Source organism: Leucopleurus acutus (genome assembly GCF_964270905.1).
Source record: "Leucopleurus acutus genome assembly, chromosome: 16".
NCBI classification, from domain to species: domain Eukaryota; kingdom Metazoa; phylum Chordata; class Mammalia; order Artiodactyla; family Delphinidae; genus Leucopleurus; species Leucopleurus acutus.
The window spans coordinates 63083105-63109930 of NC_139158.1; the positions used below are offsets into that span (position 1 = coordinate 63083105).

A 26826-nucleotide genomic window follows, 5' to 3' on the forward strand; every position below is an offset into this window, starting at 1 on the left:
CAGGAGTTAAAATTTAGTGGCGGAGACAACCTCATCAGCAGTCTATTAACACCCCGATCCATTCTAAGATTAAATCACTTTCTCTACTCCTCTCTCCTCCAGTTCAGAACACTTCCATTTCAGCTCTCACTCAAAAACAAAACAAAACAAACAAACAAAGTACTAATGATGAGCTGGAAAGTAACAAAACTATGCCTTAAGGGAAAGGGGAATTTTAATTAATGAATTAACAGTAGCAAATACTCTATAAACATCGAGGACAAAACAAAGAGGAGGTAATAATTGACTGAGAAAGTTAAATTCTAAGCAATAGCACTCTTCCCAGGCAGCACAGAATGACTGGTAACACACTGCTGTCTTCCTAACACATCCCAGGGGTCGGGGGGTGGTGGTGGGGTTGGTGGTGGTCGGGGGTGGGGGTGGTGGTGGTGGGGGGGGTGGTTATCTCTTGCTGGTAACTAGGCATGGCTTCAGGAACAAGACTATCTATTCCAGCCACTGTTCTAGCCAGTTACACTACTAACAACATATTTCTAAGATAGTCTTCTTGAGTGAAATGACTGTTTTCTAACAGATGGCGAAAGTCCACAGATAAAAGTTATGTGGTACATAGAGCAAAGTCTGGTACATAGAAAAGATTCTGCTCAGCTTTGGTTTCTTCCTGGTTATTTTAGTCAGTCTAGATCTTGTGCTCTAGCAGTGTTAAGTTACTTTCTTTTTCTTCAGTGTCATACTCTGGGATACTGAGTTAATTTAATCCAATTTAATGAGCAATTTCAATATGCAATATGGTTGGTACTTAAGGGAAATAAACATGAATAAGAGGATTCCTGCTGCAAAGAGTTGGGAGTTGTGCAAATAATTATCTAGACTATGGACCTGGTAATGTCATGTTCTGTGACAAGTACTTCTGCTCTTGACAGCCATATACAAAATCCAGATATATGGCCTAGCACATTCTACCCTATAGTGTAAGATTAAATTACTGTCATCTCCAAGGTTCTGGGCTGCAGTATGTTAATGAGGAGTCCTGGTCTTGCTTACTAACAGGCTTTTCCCAGAAATGAACTTGCAAGCATTCTCTGAAGTGGAGCTGAATTCAGACAGAGGATCTATTGGTCTTACCAGTGTAACCTAGGATCTGAGAAAGAGAGACCAATCCCTGTGACTTCCTATTACCCAACATCTTTCCTAGAGGTACCAACCCAAGCCTCACCCCGCCTACTAAGCAAGAGGTGAGGCAGGTGAATAGATTCCCTTTAAAATGTAAAGGGTAGGGTTAAGGGACTGAAATCCATTGAGCATCTACCATGTGTTACACAAAAATCTCATTTATAAGTTTATATTAACACTCTGGAGTATCATTGCTCCCATTTTACATCTGAGGAAACTGAGGCCCAAAGAGGTTAAATAACTTGCCCAAGGTCACATCGCTTGTAAGTGGTGTTGATTCAACTTCGAGAATGGCACTGGATGGAGACCTAGTTCAGAAATCTGCTGGATCCTGGCTGTACCAGGGACCTATCATGGCTAAGTGATATTTCAAATTATCAAACTGCTCCAAAGCCATGGACAGAAGGCCCCCACACAGCACGATCAACTCCAAGAAGACCTAGACAATACCTGAAATTCAATTTCACTAAATCCCTTTGGTCTCCAAAATTCAGTTTTTTGCACCTTAATTTCAGGGTGATTCCAGATTAGAAATGTGAGAGCTCAGTTGCCACAAAGCAAAAGAACTCACACCAGGGAAACTCCTGCTGAGTTGGCAACACTCTGGGAGGTGGAGATCCTTGAGGCAGAGGAAGCCAGGGAGCAGGAGAATATAGAAGCCCCGTAACCCTGAAAGAACTGAAGATCCGGGAGGCCAGGCAAAAACGATCAGAGGGGTGGCCCCACAGCTGATGGTCATTAACAGCTCAGGGCTGCATAAAAAGCAGTGGGAAGGCAGGGGATGGTTTCTGTCAGGCTGCCAAAGTTGAACCAAATCCTGGAGCCCCAGTTCACTGACCCTTCCCACTCAGCAATTTCCACAGGTAAGTCCAAAGGCGAAGTGCTTCAGGAATCTGACAATTTAATTCTGCTTTCCTGATATAAGGATATCATCACCAAAACTAGAAAGAAAATGGGCCAGTGATTATGACATGATTTTTTAATGAGGTCAACTTTCATTTTTCTGTAGGGAGCTTGCCAGGAATTCTCTAAAACAATAGACAAGCCCCAAATCATTTATATTTAACTTTGGGATTTGGAGTGGCACTTGGCATCAGGTTCCTGAGTATGTTTAACCTGGGTTGAAAATAAAAATTGGTAGTCTTTGGGAATGTACAGATTGGTGAATGAGGCACAAAGGGGAACCAACTGTTCATTTAGACGTTGTCATTGATAATCCACAAATGGGGAGGGGAGTTATAAATGAATAATTCTAGCCACCATCAGAAGCTGGTTCTTTGTTAGAATTTGGGCACAGAGCCTCAGCATGAAACTAGTCTGGGGAGAATGATTCATTAGCCTGAAGACTTCTGAAATCTTTTCCACAGCAAGTTTATACCCTTTCGGAGAGGAATTTATTTTCAATCTTTGTTTTCCTTTGGCCTCTAAAGTTCCTTCTCAGAGAAAAAGTCAATTCCCTGCTCTGGACTAGGGCAAAGTACTTGAGGTTTGCCCATTTCATCCCTGTCCACAGGCCTAGTAACTTTAAGATGGACTTCCTCAGGGTTGCAGGTCTACTGATGGTGTTTTCATTTATCTCTTAGGAGGGCCCTGAATTTTCCAAACTGCCTTTGAGAGACTCATATTTTATTTTATAAATAGTAGTTAGTACAGACTTTATGTATCCATCACTCATATCATCTGTGCAAAATCAAGAAAATATACTCTAGTGGATACAAACTTAGAGTACCAGGCTCTTAGATAGGAGAGGTAACGGAAGTCCCTCGATGGTTTGTTTTCAGTGCAAGATGTACCTGGAGCACATCACTTACTGTAAATGACCTTTACAAGGGGAAGTTACTTTGGAGTGGTTTCACCACATGAAAATGAGACAGGACCATCACAAGTATAAATAAAATCGCTTATCAAAAGCCATATCCTCAAGTCTAAAAGAGGAGGAAGAACTATTCTTTGCAAGGTTCAAACCTCAGAACAGATTCTACTCTGCTGGCGTGTGGCATTTCCGCATCCTGCTTAGACTATCCATCTGCCTCTGCGATACAGACCTTCTTACAGGCCCAGGCCAGCCTTAATGCCTCCTGCTGACCACAGGCATTCAGGGAGAAGAAAATTCTGTTGCTGCCTTATTTCTGTCTCTGGAAAGGATGCCTCTCCTCCTAGCCTGCGGCCCTTGGTCAGGCGGGACTAATGGACTGCTGTCTTCAGGACCCACAGAGGCAGGCAGGCAGGCTCCTGTCAGCTCTGCCACTGCTCCTCCACAGCCCTTCCAACGCAGGCCACAGGCCGGCCAAGCTCTTCACCAGAAGTTTAGGCAAGGATTTCAAGTCCTTTTAAGAATTCATACTGGGTCACGCTAACCTAGGGCTCTCAGTCAACAGCTGGGAATATCCTCTGTGAAGGATATAAGGGGGGGACTGCTGGCTCCCACCTCCTGCTCATTCAGTGGGTTGGATCTATTGCAGTCTTGGCATCAGCACAATCACACCTGCCTTTACCAGTTAGTTTACAGAACACCTCAGATGAGAGTTGAGTAAGATAAGAGATATAAAAGCAATTGGTAAACTCCAAAGTCCCAGAAAAATGTACAAGACAATATGACCAAAGCTTTCCTAACCCATTCCAGAGTTTAGTCCTTGGATTTCTGTCCTTTTCTCTATTCCCATTCTCCCTGGGTGACCTCATCTGTTCCCCTGGTTTTAATTATAACCTATATACCAGTAACACCCAAGTCTGCATGTCTAGCTTAAATCTCTCCCCAGAACTTTAGTTTTTATTTCTAATAGATTCCTAGATAACTATTTCAGTGTATCCCACAGATATGGTAGAGTAAACGGAACTCACCCGCTTCTTCACTCAGCCCTTCTCTTCCTTCGGAATTTAGCATTTAATTGGTGATACCATCAGCCACATAGTCACCTGAGCTAGACGCTAGAGAGCCTTCCTTGATTTTTGCTTTGCCCTCATCCCTTTGCATCCAAGGCCCTTAGGTCTGTTGCTTCTCTCCCAAACTTACTAATTCAGGTGCTCATTTGTCTTTCCCCTGTATTATTCTGCTTTAACCTTGATTATTTTCTCTGGTCTTCTTGTTTCCCGATATGTCACATCAATCCACCCTCCATACCTCTGCTAGCACAATATTTGTAAATTAAGTCTGACCATATGTCTCTCCTATTTAAAATGTTTCAGCAGCATCACAGGATATGGTCCAGGCTCCTTAATCTGATATATGTAAGGCTCTCCCTGTCTGTTTCTCCTGACCTTTGGGCCCTTCCTGCCCCCATCCTTATTTCCCTCCACATATTTGCTATCACTGACTGGCCTTTCTGTCTGAAATGTGGTCCCTTTCTGTTGTCAACACCCCAACCCCACATAGCTAAATCCTATTCATCATTTAAGGTTCAGCTCAGATATCACTTCTTCTGAGAAGCCTTCCCTGACTAGCCCCATCCCCTGGTCCATAAGGTGCTGGCATATCTTATATATACCTCTATCAATGCACAAGGCTCATTTATTATTTATTTTTATAATTATATTATATTATCTCTTCTTCTGGACTGTAAGCTCTTTGTAGGCAGAGACAATGTCTTTATATCCACCATTTCTAGTAGAGTGCATGGCATAAACTAAGCCCCCAATAATTGTTTGACTGACTGAATGTCAGAAAATTAATCTTAGCTTTTAAAAAAAGTCTCCAATGGTAAAAACTGAAAAATTATTTTAGCTAACCTCAGTTACCTAGCATCTTCTTGCCCTAAGTCCCTGAACATTTTAGGTAGTGAACTGAATTGATTTCTCTGAATATATTTTAAGTTTATACGAAAAATTACATAGTGATATTGAAGAAAGGCATTCCTTAAACGTTCCAGTACCCAATTTGATGATGGAGTGTCTTGGCTTCTCCCCTTGTCTCCCCACTACTGGGTCTCCAAAGAGTTCCACTGAGACACACACAGCTCAGATATTCTTCTCCCCAAACCAGAGCTCTGATGTGGCCACCTGGGGGCAGTGCAGACTTGTGGATGGACTTCACAGTAAGGCTTAGGGAGTCCCAGCGCTGAGCAGTCCCAGTCTGTGTGCCACTCGGCCTAGTTCCCTTTCCTCCCACTTTGACTCAGGCTCCTACTGAGTTGACATGAGGCTGACCGGAATAGGTGCTCAGGTGTGAGGCACACTCACAGAGCAGCATGCATGCCCATACCCGTATCCTGGAACACTTCTAGCCTCCAACTCCTGAGAGGCAGGGTTAAACAAATCAAGCTGGGGGGTTATTTGAGCCAGGAAACCTAAATACTTTAAAGGAAAATGTGAAGGCTGGCATTAAACACTGTTCCATGACACACAGGTTGTGAATATGTCATATTTCTGTAGTTATCTAAATTAAATATCCTTGGCTCCCATCCACCAGTGGGTGGAAAATCCAATCTTAGTCCTCTTTTCAGGAGCTCGCAGGTATTTCAGAAATGTCTCTCAGTTAGTGCCTGCCGCCTTTGGAGCTCTTTGCCCGTGACAACTGTCTGTTCTAGGACCCTTTCTCTAGGCCTAACTGGGGCATAGAGACCTCTGCTGAGGCTCCATAATAGCAGTGCCTTTGGTCACCTCTTTGAGCACAAAGTCATCCCCATTCAAGGTCCTACTGTGCCAGGGGTCTGTAGGAGAGTGGGAGCAGGACCTGGCTGCTCAAGGAGACTGCAGTGCCCCTTACCACCATCCCTTTCAGAGCCAGGCTCAGGACATTCTCTCTCCTCTGCCCTCCTCTAATCCTAAGAGCCCTTCTTTGTCTCAGACAAAACAGCTGTATCCCCTCTGAGACCTGGGCTGATTTCAAAAACAAAAGCCTGTTGATTTCTTTTATTTTTCTTTTCTGAGGCGAATGAAGCCCTGATCTCCAGAACAAAAGGCCCTCAGTTACTCTTTTGGGATGGCGAGTGTACAAGATAGGAATAGTTCATTCTTTCACAAAGAACAGAAATGGCTGACACCACAGAAAATAAGGCAAGTTAATTCCTCAAGCAGGTTAGCCTGTCAAACACTAAAGCACTGCTTATCTCATACTTTGTTCCCAGAGTAGGGAGCCGCTCCAGGAAGAGGCAGTAGGCCATACTGCAGGTAGAGATCCACACTGATAATGTTCCAGCTTCAGACTGGGGAGTGCTTCAGGTTGAAAGTAAGCAGCAAACTTAGGCTCCCCCATCTTCTGTGTAGGTCCCAGATTGACTAGGGAGGATGGAGCTGGTACTCCCACGTTCCAATTCGCTGGGGCTGGCCTCATTTAGGCCTGATCTCTGGAAGGAGTTTGAAGAACCTATGAGAGAATTACCCCAAGACCACATCTAACCCTTGAATAATGAACTGGATAATGGAATAACAGAAGAGAGCAATCTTGATTACTGATTTTTTTGTATACATTTTTATTTTTTAATATTTAATTAAAATATCCTTATTTTGATGACTGAGATTTTTGACACCCCCTTAAATTTTGCACCTTAGATGCATACCTTGCTTGTTTCACCCTAGCTTGTCCATTGGCATCTGCCCCTTGCAGAGCTACCTAGAGCCCTCGTAGTTCATTCACAGGATATAGCCTGAGCCTAGCTAGATGAGACCCTTGGTGGGACACCAGCGTCTCAGCCTGACCTTGGGTGAGAGTGGGGGAGCCCAGCAACCTGGGCTAGCATTTCTCCCAGACCCTCAGCTGGACTGTATTGAGGTCACACCTGTAAGGTATTGTACAATGAGACATCTGAGCATCAAGCCAAGAGTCCTTTGATTGATTTTTTTTATAGATGGAGAGAATTTGCTAACATACCACTATTAATCAGGGGTCATATGAGGATCCAAGAATTTCACAAAATCTAGGTTGTTCTGATTTGATTAAGATCACATTCTTTAGTGTGGCCCATAATAAGGCCAGCCCTTCACCACTTCATTTCATCTGTTTCTAGCCTCACGTCTAGTCATTCCCCCATGTACACTATACTCTTGTCACAGGGAACAATTTGGTCTGCTTGCTGTTTTCGAAGCATAAGTACTTTCATGCCTCCGTGCCTTTGCTCATGTTGTTTCCTTGCCTGGAGTACTTTTTTCTTCCTCTCTGCCTGATGAACTCTTTACTTATCTTCAGGCCCAAATAAAATATCATCTGCTCTGTAGTTTCCACTAATATGTTCCCCTTATTGAAGTGCACTGACACTCCTGATAGTGTCTGTCCCATTTTCATGTAGCTGTTTTTTACGTGTCTCTTTATCAGTGAACTCAGTGAATGGCTTGAAAGAGCAACTCCTGAGGTTACTTCCTCTCCCCCTCCTCTTCATTCATTCTCCCCATCCTATGACTTCATTCATCTTTGTATTCACAGCTCTTAGCGTAATGCTTGCCACCTAGGAGTAGGAGTACTTAACAAACATTTGTTGCATTTGATGAAAGTTGCAACACATCAGGCAAAATGTGGTTCTTTTATTTTCATTTTCTATTTCCACTTCTCAGGAAATTTTGATTACTGGTCTCAATTTCCTCTCCTGATCATTTCTGTTCTTTCTGACCATATGCATCTCATCCCAGTTTTACCTAGATTTTCTTGGCTAGCTCTCCCAACCCACTCCACTCATTCAGCACATATTTATTGAATACCTGCTGTTCTGCATGCACTATTCTAGGCGTTGAGGATACAGCAGTGAACAAGATAGATGGGATACTTTCATGGAGCTTACATTATGGTTGAATAACTGGACCAAAACAAGTAAACGAACAAAATAATTTCAAATAATGATGAGTTATAGAAAGGAAATAAAGTGATGTGATAGGGAGTGAAGAGACATTAGTCGGGTGAGCCCTCTCTGACAAGGAAACACTGAAATCTGGAGGATATGAAGGAGAAAGCCATATGGAGATCTGCAGAAAAATATTTCAAGTGGAAAGGTCATCAAGAGCACAGGCCTAGAGACAAGATGAAATGACTGAAAATTATAAAGCATTATATAAATAAACAAAATGATTGCTTCAAGACTTTCATTAGCCTGTCAGTATACTGTCATCCCTTTCGCAATAGAGTAGCTTCAATCCCTTCTGAGAAGTGATTGACTTCCCTTAACCTCCACTGTCCCTACCACTCAAATCACAGAATTTTCTTCCAGTGAATCCCATTGAAACTCACCAGAAGTTCATTTGACTGAAGCACCAATCCATGGGATTAGATGCTTTGTGTGGTCCCTTTTAAGGGACTTCCCTCCCCTATCACTTCCAGAAAGACTAGGTGCTGCTCTTCCTTCTCCAGGAATACTCAAATGGAAACCCAGGGGCAGCATTAAGGGGAAAAAGTCAGTTCTTTGGACAGGTACACACAAGTGGGAGAGCCTGGAGTCCACTTCTGTGAATCCCAGGAGTGTCTCCTCACCCCTACAGCCATTCTTGTTATCCTTTCTCCACACTGTGTGTTGCCCTCCACTGAGCTGCCATGCCCAGCTGGTGAGGGAGTCCAAAAGAGCTAGCCTCCTCTCTTAGATACCAGAGCAGCTGCTTAAAGAGGCTGGAGGGCTTCCTGTCGCTGGAGACATGAAACACTCTCAGTAAGCCAGGAGCCAGAATCAAAACCACATGGTTTGCTTTGCAGTAAAGATCACAGGGCCTGAAAAACTAGAGGAAGGAGGGCCAGCCAGGAAACAAGTTTTGGGAAGAAGAGGGTTGTGCCTATCCCAATCCTGGCAGCCCTGTACTCACAAGTATGGCCCCCCTACCTAAGGGCCCTCCTGTCCTTGAACTCATAGCCCATTTCCACTCTCTTCAGACCCAGATTGGTAGAATTTCAAACAATAAAGGCCAGAGAATGAGATTATCTACTCCCTGGAACATCCTGGTCCCCTAAAGGCCTCCTGACCAGATGCCCCCCAAACGAAAACTGTCCCAACTTACTCTTATCTCTAATGAACTGACATACCCCACACCTTAAAAATATTAAACTAGCAGCCCTTTATCTAGTTGTTTACTGTGAATCTAACTAGATACAGGTTCTCTAAGATTTTTCTTAGATTTTTAGATTTATCTTAGATTTTTCCAAGGTGCTCCTGAGGTAGATAGAATCCATAAGCATTAAAACGAAATTCATGCTAATGACTCCTTCTAAAAGGATAAACTGCATGGTTCTAATGAAGCCTGGATTTGGATCTGCTGTAGGACTTTAAATGCCAGGGCTTCTGTTAGTTCCAGTGCGTTCCTGTTCTTACTGCTATGTGAGTGGGGATTGTTTAAGGACACTAAACAAGTTTTGGGGAGGAGGTGCTGCATGCCTGGAACTGGGATACCTCACAGTGTCTTCTGCTTTGCAGACCAAGGCCAAGGCACCCAAGGAAAAATTGAATCCTAATTCTCACTGTCCACCTGCTGCCTCCCTGCTCCCCAACCCCAGCCCATCACTTCAGTGGCTTCCTGTAAAAGGCAGCATTTGTGGGAAAAGCTCTATGTCCACAAGTCTCCATGTCCATGCAGAAGAGTTTGGGGCAGCTGGCTTTGTTTTAGGGCCCAGGCTGACCCATAAATGGGAGGAACATTCCAGGTAACCTTTTACTATAAGAAAGGAATAGAGCCTCAGTGCCTCAGAGTTGAGAGCCTGCTCCATAAACCTCTCCCATAATCTGTTCACCCAGGGCAGATCTGCAGTCTGCTGGGTCGTGGAAGAAAAAGCAAACAATAAAACAAAAACAAATAAACATGAGTTTTCCTAACTTTCTTCTGCAGGTATTTTCTTGGATGGGAAGGGAAATGAAAAATCTCATAGAATGGTTCTCCTTCTTGGCTACTGTTGAAAGTAAGTGTTTACAAGGTTGCGTGATCAGGGATTTAAGGGTGGGATTTTGTCTTAAGCTTCAAAAAGTTGCAAAGATGATACTGTCCCTGCCTCCCAGACCTCCTGACCTGCTCCACTATATGCTTAAGTCAAAACAGGGAGCAATCTCCTGAAGCCCTTTGGCTTCAAAGAGGACCCTCAATTCTAGCCACCAAAGACATAGCCCTCATTCTAGAAGCTCCAACCATGCATTTGCAGGAAATTTAGAAAAGCTGGAGTTCAGCCTTTGCTCCTTTCCTGATGTTATTTCTCATTGCCCCTCAAGGGCTATACACAGAATGCAAGGGACTGGCTATTTGGGTGAATTCAGTGAGGACATTGCCAGTTATAACTCATTCTTATCAGCCACAGAAATAGGATTAAGTATCAGACGCATGTGCCAGAATGTGTTAGGCATTGATAGGTTGATAGGATTGTTTTGAAGCTTTTGACCAAAATTAATTATATTTTAATATGTTCTACATATTTTTGTATAGACCCTATCTTATTTAAGCATCACAATAATGCTAAACTTTGGAAAGGGAAAGTATGACTCTCACTATTATACATACAAACACAAAGAGATTAAATGACTTGCCCAAACTCATCTAGCTTTGTTGTTACTAGAGTCAAGACTAGAACACTGATTGCCTAACTTCCAGTTCAGTGCGTGTTCTGCCATTTCAACTTAAGAACAAATATCCTCCAAAAAGTTGCAGTAAATCAGGGTATTAGCAGTCACTGAAGCCCTTCCCTGGGCTCCCATTATAATTATGGGGTCTTCCTCTTTCAAGGCTGAGTTGTCGTTTGCCAAAATGTGCTCCCCCAGATTCACACACAGTTCACGTGTGTGGAACACCACCAGGCACTTTGCATATCATTATCTCAATTCATTCCCCAGTACCTCCATTGAGGATATTATTTACCCATGGTACTGATAAACCGAAGCTCAGAGAAAGCAGATACATTAGTTTAAAATCCTAGAGCTTGTAAGCGGCAGTCGGAGCTGAAACCAGGTCTTCTGATACTCTGATCCTCTTTCTTGATACCCAAGGAATCCAGAAACATTAGCCATAATAGGAACCAAACATAGATCTCCTCAAGACATGAGTAAGTTTGTGGACTTTACCTGCATGAGGCAGATTCTAGTGCTGGCATATCGTGTAATACAGTAGAGAACCTTCAGTTTCTCCAAAAGTGGCAACTATCCTTCCCACTGGGTGTCCACACAGAAACACGGGAGCATGCTTACGTGGCACGTTCTGCCCCGCCTCCCCCTGCCAGGGGTTTGATCACAGCTACAGCATCTTGACAGCATATTTAAACCAACTTGCAGTAACTGGCAACAAAGTATCATTCTCTGACAGGCTGCGGGTCCTTGAGCTTCTGCAGACTTTGGAAGAGGGAATCCTTAGCTGAAACATTCAAGAACCAGGGGGTCCCAGAGAGGTATGTAATAAATTCCATTCAGATGTTGGGACTGGTTTTTTCCTCTTTCTTTCTTTCTTTTTTTTTTCAATCACATTCGAAGAGCGAACAAGTTCTTTTCACCTTATCAAGCAAGGTGAGAACATTGCTTCCTTTATTCTTGAGTGGGTCTGCACCAAAGGATTGAGAGGGCTAACAGCATCTCAGTAATTAAGGGTGACATCTGAGTTATCTGAGAGCACTTTGTACATGTGACAGAATTATCTGAATAGGTAAATGGTGTTGCAAATACTTCAGCAAAATCCAATTACAGGCCTCTGAGTCCATTCTAATTTACGGCTCCCACACTGTTTACCTGCAGTATAGGCAGCACATCCGTTTTGAAATTCTTCTAAGAAACCATGACTGTGCAAATTGGTCCAACAAATAGCTGAATGTACACATTGCTCTGTTAGAGACAGAAAGGCAGACGTAGACATAAGTACTAAATTTTATCTCATGGCATCTGAGCAGCCTAGATGGCCTGACAGTTTTGTTGTGCTACAATATATGGGTAACAATTGGGTCATTAGATAGCTCACAAAACTCCCCTCCAGCAGCCCAGGCTCTCCTGGGGTTAACTCTTGCTGTGGGATGGGATGAGGAAATACAGACCTTCCCAAGCTGCAGCTGCAATTGACACCTCCTTTACCCCACACCTGAGCTCCCGCTCCCTGGAAGAGAAACCTGAGCAAAGATAGCCATGGCAGCAGAGAAGGGCTCTCCTTGGCAATGGCTGCTTCTGACTTCAGAGCTGTGGGCACTGAGCTAGAAAGCAGTACAGAGAGAGAGGACCAGGAACTAAATGACACTGGGAAATGGGAAACTCAGAGGAGAAAGGACCTGACTTTCTTCCCCTCGAAGACGGGTGCTTTGCAAGGTTCATCTTTTCATCTGGACTGTTGAGTCTCAAAATTTTTAGTCCTTAGACTATTTGAGCAAAACAAGAGTGTCTCACCTATTTACTAGACTAAATAAACAAGCCAGCAAACAAACAAACAACCACTTTTGAGCTGTTTTTGCTGAATCCCTGTGATTATTTGTAGCTCCCTTTAAACATGTTTGTTTTGATGCTTTTAAGTTTTGATTGAAATCCCCAGCGGAAAATATTGTTTCAGAGGGAAAAAAAACAAACCACCCAACATACTTCTGTGCCTTGCATACTGACCCAACCCACAGAACGATTGGAAGAATCTTTGCCAACCCACCAGAGATCCCTGGATTCCACTTGGAGAGCCCATCGATCTAAAAAACGACATCTTGATTTCAGAACCCTTCTTTTGATCTGGAATTATCTATTATTGACCACAGAAAGCTGCTACTGACGATTGCCGGAACAGTATCCTGTAGAGCGCGAGGTGAGCCCAGTGTGGGAAGAAGAAATCTCTTTCTCTTTCTCAGCGGGTGTTTTGGTACAGTGCGATATCTATGCTTAGTATGATATCTGTGAGCTCAATTTCTTCTTCTCTTTTTCTTCCTCTTCTTTTTCCTTTCTCTCCCCTCCTTCCTCTTCCTCATTTTCTTCTACTTTGTTTGTTTCTTCTATAGTAAAAATTTCCCCAAGCCCTCGGTGCCTAAATGATTTTTGCCTGGTACATTCCACTAATTGAAGTTTCGTAATCACAGTTTCTTATTCGGGTGTGAATTTTCCTATATCTGAGCACCCAAATTATTGTAAACGCAGCCGGCCCTTGCCCATGCCTTGTGTACAGTTACCTGATATAGTACCAGAGAAGAGAAGCCTGCAGGTTTGTGCCTTTCACTGTACCAAAATGCAGAGCTCTATTGACATACGTGTAGGAAAGGAGAAGAACCTTCGTGGAGGGAGCAGCCATGTTGCAATGAACCGACAACACATAATATGAAGAACAAATCCAGGGAGAAATGGAACCATACGCTGGAAGCATGAAGTTACAATAGTTCCTTTGGTCAAACTGCTCTGAAAATGCAGGAAAAGACTCTCACTCATGTTGAAGGTAGGGCATGTGTCTGCATCTGCTCTGCTTAAACCACAGGGATCTCATTAAGGATCGGGGCACTGACACTGATGGCTTCATTCTGGGCATGACCCTCAGCAGGATGGCCCCATGCAAAGGTAATTAGCAGGAATGGAGGGATCATTATAGCCTTTTGATTTGGTCACCCAAACATCCTGTCAGACAGATGTAGAAAGGAGACCAATCTTTACCTCAAAAGAAGTAAATTGTGGTTGAAGTGTCTGGTTTCAGTCTCTCTTAGGTTGAGGCTTTGAAAAATAGACTTGTGGGTCTAGGAAACCACATACCAGATTCAATTGCTTTGGAGCCCTGAGAATATTCAAGAATATAAGGAAATATATAACACAATTCAAGACAATTATTTTAATTGGCAGTTTTACTGTCTAGTGCAGTAAGCCTCATTTTGTGTAAGTGGCTCGGGGTTGGAATGCAATCTGGGAAAGGGCTGTTTCTGGTTCTTCAAGACAGTCTGAAGGATTATCAAAAGTTAAAATAACATAAAACTTGCCATCTTTCGGTTACACCATGAATCTTTCTCTCTTCCAAGCACTTCTACATATGGGTAAGCATTCTAGCAAAGATGCAGTTACAGTCCAGCATGAGGAAGCAAAGGAGCCCAAGTGTTCAAAGTTGGACAAAAGAGCCAGGACACTAGTCAAAAAGAGAGAAGAGCTATTACAGAAGAGAAATAGAAAATAGAAACCAAAAAGATCAGATGTCGGTGTATGTGTTGGGGTTGGGGGATGGTGGAGGGTAGCAGAGCGTCATCTTTGATTGACATAAGAAAGAATATAGTTCAGGGAGAATGTGCACAAAGACATAGATCATGGCTTGAGAGAAAACTGACTTCAGTTGGGTAGGGAACATTTATTCAGATTTTGGGGAGAAAATTGGAAAGAACTGTAAAGCTAAAGTCTGTATCCAATTTGAATACCTATGCAGCTGGGTCTTGGGGCCAAAGTAGTCCTTAGATCTCCTAGAGGTCTGCATTTGCTCAAAAGGCAGCTCTCTTGAGGAAAAAGAAGACGAATGGGGGCATTGCAGTGGGGGAGAGGTCCATAAGCCCTTCTCATGGCCTGCGCACAGGTAGGACACAGCCACAAATTGCCTGCTAGACAGACACCAGTTCTGTCTACATCTGTTCCCGAAACCCGTGCTTACAGATTCTTTCTTTATATTCAGGTGTTTTTAAGAAGAATCAGATTGGAGCAAAAGTACTAAATTCAAAACATTCTAAAACCACAATTTAAATCTTATTTAAAAGATGAGAAGTGTGACTCTTTCATTTGTTTAGAAATAGTCACTGCAGACAGTATCCCATGTGTTTCACTCTTTCCTTGGTTTGTTCTGCTCTCAAGTGCCATCAGGCCTCATTCAATACAGTCAGTAATTGGACTTTTAGAAGAGGGAAAAGTGGTTATTTAAAATTGCCTCATTGTGTCCTGTAGTTGCACCCTTTGACATTTGCTTCCAGAGAAGTGATGACTGACTAGGTATCTGCTTTAAGTTAGTTCAACTGTGAAATAAATTAGGAGGCCATCCCCATCCTTAGCATCACTGTAAGTTAGGGACGCAGAGAAAAATTCACTGGACCCTAGTGAAGGCATTCACGGATTAGAGCTTCGGTGTGGTCAGGTGACCTGATTCACAGAAGCAGCAGGCCCTGGTGCACAAAGCTCAGGAATAGGAATTAGGAGACCAGTTTCTAGTCCTGCATCTACTTCTAACAGCCTGTGAGGCCTTAATCTAGTCATTGACCCGCTCAGGGCAGCCATCTTTCCGTGCATAAAATGGGAAGACAAAGACTAGCTTCCCCTACTTGTGGATAAGATGAAAGCTGAAAGTATCTGCCTTAGCTAGGGGAGAGGGAGTGGGGTCAGAGGGAGACAGTTGTGACAGCTGACTTTGTCACTTGATTACTTAATTTTTAAAATCTTGATCTCCCTCTTCACTGGGATCCTGAATGGTCTGGACACACTTTTATTTTCTTTTAAGTAAAGTTGTTATTGAAAGTTTTTCTGTTTCTATTAGACAAAAAAACCTTCAACTTGACGAATTTTCACCACATAAACACACCCAGGAAACCTAAACCTAGATCTAGAAATAGGACATTACCAGTACCCAGAACCCCCTCATGCCCTCTTTAAGTCCCTTTCTTCCCAAGGGCAACCACTAACCTGACTTCTAACACCATAATCAAGTTTTGCCTGTTTGAGGGTTTATGTATGTGTGTATATACTTTGATGTGTGACTTCCTTTGCTTAATATTATGTTTGTAAGATTCAGTTATGTTATTGCATGTAGTAATATTTTGGGATTTTTTGGGGTTTTTTTGTTTGTTTGGTTGGTTTTTTTGTTGTTGTTTTTTGGCTGCACCACGCGGCTTGTGGGATCTTAGTTCCCCGACCAGGGATTGAACTCTTTGCCCCCTGCAGTGAAAGGGTAGAGTGCTAACCACTGGACCGCTAGGGAATTCCTACATGTAGTAATATTTTATTTTCATTGCTCTATAATATTTCATGAATTTATATACCGCAATTTATTTATCCATTGCCTTATTGATGGACGTTTAGGTTGTTTCCAGTTGGGGACTATTATGAACAGTTCTATTAGGAACATTTATGAACAGTTTTTTGCTGAACATATGAATGCATTTCTATTGGGTATATCTAGAAATGGAATTGCTGAATTATGGGACGTGTGAGTTCTGCTTTAAGAGATACTGCCATTTTTCCAAATTAGTTGCATCATTTTACACTCCCACCAGCCATGTCTGAGATTTCTCCTCAACACTTGGTATTGTCTGTCTTTTATATTTAGCCATTTTGGTGGGAGAGTAGTGGAATGCTTTTTTATTTTAATTTATATTTCCTTGATGACTAATGAAGTTGAGCACGTTTTAATATATTTATTGGCCATTTGGATATACTGTTTTGTGAAATAACTTTCAGGTCTTGAACCTATTCTTCTGTCGGGTTGTCTGACATTTTTATTGATCTATAAGTGTTCTTTAAATATTATGGACATTGTTGTGTACATGTTGCAAATATCATTTCCCACAATGCTGTCAAATCATATTGGAGCCTGAGGCAAAGGAAAACTCAGAAATACTGATACCTATCTTTATTTAAAATTATGACATTTTGCTCATCATGGATTTTTAAAAATTAACTCTGCTTTTTAAAAATATTGCATAATGTCTTATTTGTTTTGATTACTGAGGGGTTTTTTTGGTGCCCCTTTAAAAATTGTGTCCAAGCTTAGCACCTCACTTGCCTCACCCTAAACCTGGCTCTTATTCTATTCTGTGGCTTGCATTATAGTCTTTCTAGTGTTATTTGTTGAAAAGGAGTTCCTAATTTAAATTAAAATTAATTGAATTGGATTTTTCAAGCTTTTCTTTTATGGTTAGCATCTTTTTTAAAACTTCTGTTTAAGAAATTTTTTCCTACTTAAGTCATAAAGATATTCTCCTATAATTTCTTTTAGAATAGTGCTCTCCAATAGAACTTTCTGCAATGATGGAACTATTCTCTATCTGTGCTGTCCAATATGACAGCCAATATGATGCAGCTATTGAGTACTTGAAATGTGGCCAGTATGTCTGTTGCACTGAATTTTAAATTTTATTTCCTTTAATTAATTTAATTAAATATAGCTAGTGGCAATGTAGTCTGACAACGTTGTCCACCTGGAATTGATTTTAAGATATGCTATAAGGTCATGTCTCCTTTTTTTCTTCCATATGGATATCCAGTTGACCCAGGATCGTGTACTGAAAAGACTGTCAATTCCTTTTATAATTTACCAATATATGTGAATCTGGTTCTGGGATGTCCATTCTTTTTCTATCTATCTATTAGTTCGTCTTTGTGCCAATTCCATGCTGTGTCAAATACTGTAGCTACTATAATGAGACTTAATACATAATAGAATAAGTTTTTCATGTTTCTGGTCTTCCCCAAGAGGTCTTGGCTATTCTTGAACTTCTGCATTTCCACATAAATTTTATTTATTTATTTATTGAAGTATAGTTGACATACAATATTGTGTTAGTTTCAGGTGTACAACATAGTGATTTGACATTTAAATACATTATGAAATGATCATCATGATAGGTCTAATAACCATCTGTCACCGTACAAAGATATTACAGTATTATTGACTATATTTCTTATACTGTATATTACATCTTGTGACTTATTTATTTTATAACTGGAATTTTGTCCCTCTTAATCTCCTTCACCTATTTCACCCAACACCCTATACCTGTCCCCTGTGGCAATCAGTTTGTTCTCTGTTTTCTGATACAGTTTGTTCTCTGTATCTATGTCTATTTCTGTTTTGTTTGTTTTGTTTTTTAAGATTCCACACGTAAGTGAAAACATATGGTATTTGTCTTTTTCATTCCGACTTATTTCACTTAGCGTAAGTTGTGGCATGTTGTGACAAATGGCAAGATTTCATTCTTGTTTATAGTTCATGATATTCCATTGTGTATATATACCACATATTCTTTATCCATTCATATATCAGTGGATATTTAGATTGCTTCCACAGCTTGGCTGTCGTAAGTATTGCTGCAATGAACATTATTGTACTGAACATATATTATTCACACGTGTTTCAATTTAGTGGGTTCGTTTCCTTTTGTTTTCCACCCAGAAGTGGAATTGCTAGATCATATGGTAGTTCTATTTTTAATTTTTCGAGGGACCTCCATACTATTTCCCATAGTGGCTGTACCGATTGATATTTGCACTAACAGTCCACAAAGGTTCACTTTTCTCAACATCCTCACCAATTATTGTTATCTGTTGTCTTTTTTTGCTTTATTTTTTTTAACATCTTTATTGGAATATAATTGCTTTACAATGTTGTGTTAGTTTCTTCTGTATAACAAAGTGAATCAGCTAAATGTCTACATATATCCCCATATCTCCTTCCTCTTGCATCTGCCTCCCACCCTCCCTATCCCACCCCTCTAGGTGGTCACAGAGCACCGAGCTGATCTCCCTGTGCTGTGCAGCTTCTTACCACTAGCTATTTTACATTTTGTAGTGTATATATCAATGCTACTCTCTCACTTTGTCCCAGTTTACCCTTCCCCCTCCCCATGTCCTCAAGTCCATTCTCTACATCTGCATCTTTATTCCTGTCCTGCCACTAGGTTCATCAGAAACATTTTTTTTTTAGATTCCATATATATGTGTTAGCATACGGTATTTGTTTTTCTCTTTCTGCCTTACTTCACTCTGCATGACAGACTCTAGGTCCATCCACCTCATTACAAATAGTTCAATTTCGTTTCTTTTTATGGCTGAGTAATATTCCATTGTATATGTGTGGTACACCTTCTTTATCCATTCATCTGTCAAGGGACACTTAGGTTGCTTCCGTGTCCTGACTATTGTAAACAGTGCTGCACTGACCATTGTGGTACATGTCTCTTTTTGAATTATGATTTTCTCAGAGTGTATGCCCAGTAGTGGGATTGCTGGATCATATAGTAGTTCTATTTTTAGTTTTTTAAGGAACCTCCATACTGTTCTCCATAGTGGCTGTATCAATTTACATTCCCACCAACAGTGCAAGAGGGTTCCCTTTTCTCCACACCCTCTCCAGCATTTATTGTTTGTAGATTTTTTTTGATGATGGCCATTCTGACTAGTGTGAGGTGATACCTCATTGTAGTTTTGATTTGCATTTCTCTAATGATTAGTGATGTTGAGCATCCTTTCAGGTCTTTGTTGGCAATCGGTATATCTTCTTTGGAGAAATGTCTATTTAGGTCTTCTGCCCATTTTTGGATTGGGTTGTTTGTTTTTTTGATATTGAGCTGCATGAGCTGCTTGTATATTTTGGAGATTAATCCTTTGTCAGTTGCTTTGTTTGCAAATATTTTCTCCCAATCTGAGTGTTGTCTTTTCCTCTTGTTTATGGTTTCCTTTGATCTGCAAAAGGCTTTAAGTTTCATTAGATCCCATTTGTTTATTTTTGTTTTTATTTCCATTTCTCTAGAAGGTGGATCAAAAAGGATCTTGCTATGATTTATGTGATAGAGTGCTCTGCCTATGTTTTCCTCTAAGAGTTTGATAGTGTCTGGCCTTAGGTTTAGGTCTTTAATCCATTTTGAGTTTACTTTTGTATACAGTGTTAGGAAGTGTTCTAATTTCATTCTTTTACATGTAGCTGTCCAGTTTTCCCAGCACACTTATTGAAGAGACTGTCTTTTCTCCACTGTATATTCTTGTCTCCTTTATCAAAGAGAAGCTGACCATATGTGCATGGGTTTATCTCTGGGCTTTCTATCCTGTTCCATTGATCTATATTTCTGTTTTACTGCCAGTACCATACTGTCTTGATTACTGTAGCTTTGTAGTATAGTCTAAAGTCAGGGAGCCTGATTCTTCCAGCTCCGTTTTTCTTTCTTAAGGTTGCTTTGCCTTTTTGGGGTCTTTTGTGTTTCCATACAAATTGTGAAATTTTTTGTTCTGGTTCTGTGGAAAATGCCATTGGTAGTTTGATGGGGATTGCATTGAATCTGTAGATTGACTTTGGTGTATAGTCATTTTCACAATGTTGATTCTTCCAATCCAAGAACATGGTATATCTCTCCACCTTTTTGTATCATCTTTAATTTCTTTCATCAGTGTCTTATAGTTTTCTTTATACAGGTCTTTGTTTCCTTAGGTAGGTTTATTCCTAGGTATTTCATTCTTTGTGTTGCAGTGGTAAATGAGAGTGTTTCCTTAATTTCTCTCTCAGATTTTTCATCATTAGTGTATAGGAATGTAAGAGATTTCTGTGCATTAATTTTGTATCCTGCTACTTTACCAGATTCATTGATTAGCTCTAGTAGTTTTCTGGTAGCATCTTTAGGATTCTCTATGTATAGTATCATGTCATCTGTAAAGAGTGACAGCTTTACTTCTTCTTTTCCTTCTCTGATTGCCATGGCTACAACTTCCAAAACTATGTTGAATAACAGTGGTGAGAGTGGGCAACCTTGTCTTCTTCTTGATCTTAGAGGAAATGGTTTCAGTTTTTCACCATTGAGAATGATGTTTGCAGTGGGTTTGTCATATATGGCCTTTATTGTGTTGAGGTAGGTTCCCTCTATGCCTACTTTCTGGAGAGTTTTTGTCATGAATGGGTATTGAATTTTGTCGAAAGCTTTTTTGCATCTATTGAGATTGTCATATGGTTTTTATCCTTCAGTTTGTTAATATGGTGTATCACATTGATTGATTTGTGTATATTGAAGAATTCTTTCATTCCTGGGATAAACCCCACCTGATCATGGTGTATGATCCTTTTAATGTGCTGTTGGATTCTGTTTGCTAGTATTTTATTCAGGATTTTTGCATCCATGTCCATCAGTGATATTGGCATGTAATTTTCTTTTTTTGTGACAACTTTATCTGGTTTTGGTATCAGGGTGATGGTGGCCTCGTAGAATGAGTTTGGGAGTGTTCCTCCTGCTATAGTTTGCAAGAGTTTGAGAAGGTCGGTGTTAGCGCTTCTCTAAATGTTTGATAGAATTCACCTGTGAAGCCATCTGGTCCTGGGCTTTTGTTTGTTAGAAGATTTTAATCACAGTTTCAATTTCAGTGCTTGTGATTGGTCTATTTATATTTTCTATTTCTTCCTTGTTCAGTCTTGGCAGGTTGTGCTTTTCTAAGAATTTGTCTATTTCATCCAGGTTGTCCATTTTATTGTCATATAGTTGCTTGCAGTAATCTCTCATGATCCTTTTATTTCTGCAGTGTTAGTTGTTACTTCTTTTTCGTTTCTAATTCTGTTGATTTGAATCTTCTTCCTTTTTTTCTTGTTGAGTCTGGCTAATGGTTTATCAATTTTGTTTATCTTCTCAAAGCACCACCTTTTAGTTTTATTGATCTTCGCTATTGTTTCCTTCATTTCTTTTTCACTTCTTTCTGATCTGATCGTTATGATTTCTTTCCTCCTGCTAACTTTGGGGTTTGTTGGTTCTTCTTTCTCTAATTGTTTTAGGTGTAAGGTTAGGTTGTTTATTTGAGATATTTCCTATTTCTTGAGGTAGGCTTGTATAGCTATAAACCTCCCTTCTTAGAACTGCTTTTGCTGCATCCCATAGGTTTTGGGTCATCATGTTTTCATTGTCATTTGTTTCTAGGTATTTGTTGATTTCCTCTTTGATTTCTTCAATGATATCTTGGTTATTTAGTAGTGTATTGTTTAGCCTCCATGTGTTTGTATTTTTTACAGTTTTTTTCCTGTAATTGATATCTATTCTCATAGTGTTGTGGTTGGAAAAGATACTTAATATGATTTCAGTGTTCTTAAATTTACCAAGGCTTGATTTGTGACCCAAGATATGATCTATCCTGGAGAATGTTCCATGAGCACTTGAGAAGACAGTGTATTCTGTTGTTTTTGGATGGAATGTCCTATAAATATCAATGAAGTCCATCTTGTCTAATGTGTCATTTAAAGTTTGTGTTTCCTTATTTATTTTCATTTTGGGTGATCTGTCCATTGGTGAAAGTGGGATGTTAAAGTCCCCTACTATTATTGTGTTCCTGTCAATTTCCCCTTTTATGGCTGTTAACATTTACCTTATGTATTGAGGTGCTCCTATGTTGGGTGCATAAATATTTACAATTGTTATATCTTCTTCTTGGATTGATCCCTTGCTCATTATGTAGTGTCCTTCTTTGTCTCTTGTAATAGTCTGTATTTTAAAGTCTATTTTGTCTGATATGAGAATTGCTACTCCAGCATTCTTTTGATTTCCATTTGCATAGAATATCTTTTTTTTTTTTTTTTTTTTTTTTTTTTTTGCGTTACGTAGGCCTCTCACTGCTGTGGCCTCTCCCATTGTGGAGCACAGGCTCCAGATGCACAGGCTCAGCAGCCATGGCTCACGGGCCTAGCCGCTCCGTGGCATGTGGGATCTTCCCGGACCGGGGCACAAACCCATGTCCCCTGCATCGGCAGGCGGACTCTCAACCACTGCGCCACCAGGGAAGCCCTGCATAGAATATCTTTTTCCACCCCTTCACTTTCAGTCTCTATGTGTCCCTAGGTCTGAAGTGGGTCTCTTGTAGACAACACATATACAGGTCTTACTTTTGTATCCATTCAGCCAGTCTTTTGGTTGGAGCATTTAATCCATTTACATTTAGGTAATTATTGATATGTATGTTCCTATTACCATTTTCTTAATTGTTTTGGGTTTGTTTTTGTAGGTCTTTTCCTTCTCTTGTGTTTCCTGCCTAGAGAAGTTCCTTTAGTATTTATTGTAAAGCTGGTTTGGTAGTGCTGAATTCTCTTAACTTTTGCTTGTCTGTAAAGGTTTTAATTTCTCTGTCGAATCTGAATGAGATCCTTGCTGGGTAGAGTAATCTTGGTTGTAGGTTCTTCCCTTTCATCACTTTAAATATGTCCTGCCACTCCCTTCTGGCTTGCAGAGTTTCTGCTGAAGATCAGCTGTTAACCTTATGGGGATTCTCTTGTATATTATTTGTTGCTTTTCCCTTGCTGCTTTTAATACTTTTTCTTTGTATTTAATTTTTGATAGTTTGATTAATGTGTGTCTTGGCATGCTTCTCCTTGGATTTATCCTGTATGGGACTCTCTGCGCTTCCTGGACTTGATTGACTATTTCCTTTCCCACGTTAGGGAAGTTTTCAACTATAATCTCCTCAAATATTTTCTCAGACCCTTTCTTTTTCTCTTCTTCTTCTAGGACCCCTATAATTCAGATGTTGGTGCATTTAATATTGTCCCAGAGGTCTCTGAGACTGTCCTCAATTCTTTTCATTCTTTTTTCTTTATTCTGCTCCACAGCAGTTATTTCCGCTATTTTATCTTCAGGTCACTTTTCCATTCTTCTGCCTCAGTTATTCTGCTATTGATTCCTTCTAGAGAATTTTTAATTTCATTTATTGTTTTGTTCATCATTGTTTGTTTGCTCTTTAGTTCTTCTAGGTCCTTGTTAAATGTTTCTTGTGTTTTCTCCATTCTATTTCCAAGATTTTGGATCATCTTTACTATTATTACTCTGAATTATTTTTCAGGTAGGCTGCCTATTTCCTCTTCATTTGTTTGGTCTGGTGGGTTTTTACCTTGCTCCTTCGTCTGCTGCATATTTCTCTATTGTCTCATTTTGTTTAACTTACTGTGTTTGGGGTCTCCTTTTTGCAGACTGCAGGTTTGCCGTTCCTGTTGTTTTTGGTCTCTGCCCCCAGTGGGTGAGGTTGGTCCAGTGTGTTGTGTAGGTTTCTTGGTGGAGGGGACTGGTGCCTGTGTTCTAGTGGGTGGGGCTGGATCTTGTCTTTTTGGTGGGCAGGGCCACGTCTGGTGATGTGTTTTGGGGTGTCTGTGAACTTAGTATGATTTTAGCCAGCTCTCTGCTAATGGTTGGGGTTGTGCTCTTGTCTTGCTAGTTGATTGGCACTGGGCGACCAGCACCAGGGCTTGCTGGCCATTGGGTGGAGCTGGGTCTTAGTGTTGAGATAGAGGTCTCTGGGAGAGCTCTCACAGATTGATATTATGTGGGGCTGGGAAGTCTCTGGTGGTCCAATGTCCTGAACTCAGCTCTCCCTCCTCAGAGGCTCAGGCCTGACAACAGGCTGGAGCACCAATACCCTGTTAGCCACACGGCTCAGAAGGAAAGGGAAAACAAAAAGAAAGAAAAAAAATTATTAAAATAAAAACTAATAATAAAAGAAGAGAGCAACCAAACCAATAAACAAATCCACCAATGATAACAAGTGCTAAAAACTATACTAAGATAAACATAAAAGTCAGAAACAAATCAGTCATAGACAGCAGACCCCAAGACTTCAATTGCTCCCAAAGTCCACCACCTCAATTTTGTGGTGATTCGTTGTCTATTCAGTTATTCCACAAATGCAGGGTACATCAAGTTGATTGTGGGGATTTAACCTGCTGCTCCTGAGGCTGCTGGGAGAGATTTCCTTTTCTCTTCTTTGTTCACACAGCTCTTGGGGTTCAGCTTTGGTTTTGGCTCCACCTCTGTGTGTAGGTCACCCTCAGGCATCTGTTCCCACCCAGACAGGACAGGGTTAAAGGAGCAGCTGACTAGGGGGCTCTGGCTCACTCAGGCCAGGGAGAGGGAGGGGTACAGTAGTTATAATTGGAATGCGGGGCAAGCCTGCAGTGGCAGAGGCCAGCGTGATGTTGCAACAACCTAAGGTGCACCGTGTGTTCTCCCAGAGAACTTGTCCCTGGATCACGGAACCCTGGCAGTGACGGGCTGCACAGGCTCCTGGGGGGCTGTGGAGAGTGACCTGTGCTTGCACACAGGATTCTTGGTGGCTGCAGCAGCAGCATTAGCCTTTCATGCCCGTCTCTGGGGTCCAAGCTGATAGGCATGGCTTGCACCCATCTCTGGAGCTCATTTAGGTGGTGCTCTGCCTTCTGTGGGCAGACAGGGAAGGAATCCCCTCCCCTCGTGCACCCCGAAACAATGGTCATTTGCCTCTTAAGCAGGTCCAGACATTTTCCCGGACTCCCTCCCAGCTAGCAGTGGCCCACTAGCCCCCTTCAGGCTGTGTTCACACAGCCAATCCCAGTCCTCTCCCTGGGATATGACCTCTGAAGCCCGAGCCTCAGCTCCCAGCCACCAGCCGCCCCGGTGGGTGAGCAGACAAGCCTCTCAGGCTGGTGAGTGCTGGTCGGCACCAATCCTCTGTGGGGGAATCTCTTCGCTTTGCCCTCTGCACCCCTGTTGCTGTGCTCTCCTCTGTGGCTCCGAAGCTTTCCCTCCCGCCCACCCTCTGTCTCCACCAGTGAAGGGTCTTCCTAGTGTGTGAAAACTTTTCCTTCTTCACAGCTCCCTCCAAGAGGTGCAGGTCCCATCCCTATTTTGTCTGTTTTTTCTTTTGCCCTACCCAAGTACATGGGGATTTTCTTGCCTTTTGTGAAATCTGATGTCTTCTGCCAGCGTTCAGTAGGTGTTCTGTAGGAGTTGTTCCACATACAGATGTATTTTTGATGTATTTGTGGGGAGGAAAGTGATCTTCACTTTCTTACTCCTCCGTCATCTTGAAGGTTCCCCCGTTGTCTTTTTGATGATAGTGATTCTGACAGGTGAGAGGTATTTCATCAGTTTTGATTTCCATTTCCTTGATGATTAGTGATGTTGAGCATCTTTTCATGTATCTGTTGGTCATCTGTATGTCTTCTTTGGAAAAATGTCTATTCAGGTCCTCTGACCATATTTTAATTGTTTTTTTTTTTTTTGAGTGGTATGAGTCTTTTGTATATTTTGAATATTAACCCCTTATCAGATATACTGTTTGCAAATATCTTCTCCCATTCAGTAAGCTGCCTTTTTGCTTTGTTGAAAGTTTCCTTTGCAGTGCAAAAGCTTATTAGTTTGTTGTAGTCTCATTTGTTTATTTTTGCTTTTGTTCTCCTTGCCTGAGGAAACAGATCCAAGAAAAGTATTACTAAGACCAGTGTCAAAGAGTTCACTACCTGTGTTTTCTTCTAGGAGGTTTATGATTTCAGGTAAGTCTTTAATCCATTTTGAATTTATTTTTGTATATGGTGTAAGAAAATGGTCCAGTTTGATTCTTTTGCATGTAGCTGTCCAGTTTTCCAACACCATTTATTGAAGAAGCTGTCTTTTCCCCATTGTATATTCTTGCCTCCTTTGTCATAGATTAATTGACCATATAAGTATGGATTTATTTCTGGGCTCTCTATTCTCTACCATTGATATATGTGTCTGTTTTTGTGCCAGTACCATAGTGTTTTGATTGCTATAGCTTTGTAGTATAGTCTGAAATCAGGGACCTTGATACCTCCAGCTTCGTTCTTCTTTCTCAGATTGCTTTGGCTATTCAGGATCTTTCATGATTCATACAAATTTTAGAATTATTTGTTCTAGTTCTATGAAAAATGCCATTGGTATTTTGATAAGGATTGCATTGAATCTGTAGATCACTTTGGGTAGTATGGATATTGTAACAATTAATTATTCAAATTCATGAGCATGGTGTATCTTTCCATTTATTTGTGTTGTCTTCAATTTCCTCCCTCAGTGTCTTATAGATTTCAGAATACAGGTCTTTCACCTGCTTGGTTAAATTTATTCCTAAGTATTTTATTCTTTTTGATGAAACCATAAATGGGATTGTTTTCTTAATTTCTCTTTCTGATAGATAGTTATTAGTGTGTAGAAACTCAACAGATCTCTGTGTATTAATTTTGTATCCTGCAACTTTACTGAATTTATTTATTAGTGCTAGCAATTTTTGGTGGAGTCTTTAGGGTTTCCTATATATAGTATCATGTCATATGAAAACAGTGACAGTTTTACTTCTTCCTTTCCAATTTGGATGTCCTTTATTCCTT

The 26826-nt window shown here is 41.0% G+C and overlaps 1 protein-coding gene across 1 annotated transcript in view; it reads left to right on the plus strand.

The window, feature by feature from the left end:
* Positions 1-9921: 9921 nt before the first annotated feature.
* The window catches only part of ASIP (agouti signaling protein), a gene marked incomplete at its 3' end in the record, with an annotated part of 94116 nt that continues 77211 nt past the window's right edge, over positions 9922-26826 (plus strand). The window contains exons 1-3 of the mRNA XM_082858214.1: positions 9922-9970; positions 11356-11437; positions 12767-12813. The remainder of the gene's footprint in view (positions 9971-11355; positions 11438-12766; positions 12814-26826) is intronic.